The sequence below is a fragment of the Hylobates moloch genome, unplaced genomic scaffold, assembly GCF_009828535.3.
Source record: "Hylobates moloch isolate HMO894 unplaced genomic scaffold, HMol_V3 SCAFFOLD_7, whole genome shotgun sequence".
In the NCBI taxonomy this organism is placed as follows: Eukaryota; Metazoa; Chordata; class Mammalia; order Primates; family Hylobatidae; genus Hylobates; species Hylobates moloch.
This window is the reverse complement of record NW_026652282.1, coordinates 77,543,885-77,546,278: the sequence shown is the minus strand read 5'-3', so window position 1 is coordinate 77,546,278 and position 2,394 is coordinate 77,543,885. Positions and strand designations below refer to the sequence as shown.

The 2,394-nt window shown below is 34.7% G+C and overlaps 1 non-coding gene across 1 annotated transcript; it reads left to right on the top strand.

Annotated features, from left to right (window-relative positions):
- Positions 1–779: 779 nt before the first annotated feature.
- LOC116812328 (U6 spliceosomal RNA) lies at positions 780–882 on the top strand. The gene has a single exon (XR_004370636.1). It is a non-coding gene; the product is annotated as a U6 spliceosomal RNA (small nuclear RNA).
- The last annotated feature ends 1,512 nt before the right edge of the window (positions 883–2,394 follow it).

The following is a 2,394-nucleotide window of genomic DNA, read 5'->3' as shown; positions in this document are numbered from 1 at the left end:
GCCCCCATGATTCAATTACTTTCACCTGGTCTCTCCCATGACACCTGGGGATCATGGGGATTACAATTCAAGATGAGATTTGAGTGGAGACACAAAGCCTAGCTATTTCACAGACTAAGCTAAGCTATGATTTTCGGTAAGTTAGGTCTATCAAATACATTTTTGACTTAAGATATTTTCAATTTACAATTGATTTATTTGGATGTAACCTCATCATAAGTTAAGGAGCATCTGTATACACTATACACACACACAAACACACACTTTGATAAAATGCTTAGCTCATGTAAATTTGCTAAATAAACGTTGTCTTTATTATTATTATTATTATTATTTTTGTTCCATCAAATTTTTCTCTTTTATCAATTAGCTCTGCATCGTTGCTTGTCCTTTGCTGAATTTTACCACAGTCCATTTTGGTTCATAGTGGACAAGCCACTTTCTTAGGTTAAGGCTGATATACAATCAGCAAAGAACTCCATCTTTGTGCACAATTGCTCAAATATTAGACCTTCATGAACTTTTTCCAACCCTCTGACCACATGTGTCCCTGTTAGATAGTGCACAGATAAATATGTTGCTGGAACTTAAGGTGAAGTGGCTCCCCTCCAATTAACACTCTGAAAAAAAAAAAAAAAGGCTGCAGCTCTCCAGCAAAACCATTTCTCTGGGTCTGCTCCAGATTTAATGGAAAAAAGGAGTTTTATAGTATGTGCAGTCTTTGGTTGCATGCCACTCAAAAGCATTCATCCATTATTAAATTAAAAATTACTTCATGGTGCTCACTTCAGCAGCATACTCTAATTGGAATAATTTAGAGAAGATTACCATGGCCTCTGCACAAAGATGACAGATTAATTCATGGTTATATTCTATAAATCAGAAACAGATACTTTCATATATTGTACTGAAAGTGAAAATGGTAAAACTCCATAAAGTTTAATCTAGCAATAGCTTCCAAAATTGCAAATGTGTTTACCCCTTGATTCAGGAATCTCAAGTTCAGAATTCTGTCCATCAGATACACCTACACACATATGAATAATGTATTTCCAAGGTTTTCATCAGGTGTTGTTTTTCATTGTAAAGTATTAGAAAAATTTAAAAATCTATCAACACAAGATTGGTTAAATCAACTGTTTTATATTCATATAATGGAATAGAATACAGACTGAAAAAAAAGAGAATGCTCTCTATGTATTGTATAGAAAGATATCCAAAATATGCAATACAATATATACTATTTAAGGGTATAGAACAGTGGTATATCTTAACTTTTGAATAAAAAATGTGGCATGAGAATGTATAGTCACATGCTTGTATTTGCATATAAATAAACTGTTATGTACTGAATGTTTGTGTCTTCCAAAAAATCGTATGTTGAGATCTAATCCTAGATGGTAACTGCAAATGGGGCCTTTGGGAGGTAATTAGATCATGAGGGTAGAGTCCTTATAAATGGGATTAGTGCCTTTATAGGAGACCAGAGAAATATCTGGCTCTCTTTTCCTCATGGGAGGATATAGTAGAAAGAAAAGTCAGCTGCCCACCACCTGGAAGAGGGCCCTCATCAGAACCCAATTATGCTGGCACTCTGATCTTGAAATTTCAGCCTCCAGAACTATGAGAAATAAATATTTGTTGTTTAAGCCACCCAGTCTATAGTAATTTACTATAACAGCCTGAAATAAGACATAAACTAATAAAATCTATTACCAACATCAAAGATAGAAAACTATGGCCAGTAGGCCTGTTGCTTGTTTTCTTTTTCCACATTCTTGACTGTAATGCCTGTTTTTATAAAGTTTGATTAGAACACAGCCATATCCATTTGATTTTGTATTGTCTATGGCTGCTTTTTCACTACAACAGCAAAACTGAATAACCACAATAGAGAACATATGACCTGAAAGCCTAATATATTTACTTCTTGCCCTTTGTAGAAATATTTTGCCAACACCTGAGCTATAACGTGGGGAGAATGGATAGGAACACAGTGAAAGCAAGACTTCTTTATGTGGCCACTCTTTTACATAATTTGGTTTTTGAACTTATAAATAGAAATACTGCCTGCTTGCAAAATTGAAATCAAAACAAAACCAATAAAATCAAGTTTTAATCTTCTGTGTAAGAAACACTAATAAACCTACAGCAGGGATTTGTGTGTGAGCTTATAGTAGTCCTATTTATTTGTTAAAAGTTATTTGTGAAATTAAAAATAATCAGCTAGACAGGCTGGAGCAAAATAGTGGAAGAGAAGCCTTCATCGTTCATCCCCCTGATGGAACACCAACTTTTAGCAACTATCTGCACACAAAAAAAGCACCATCATGAAAAACAAAAATCAGGTAACAGCTCAACCACAGTGGGGCAGAGCAGCAAGAATGCTCCTGG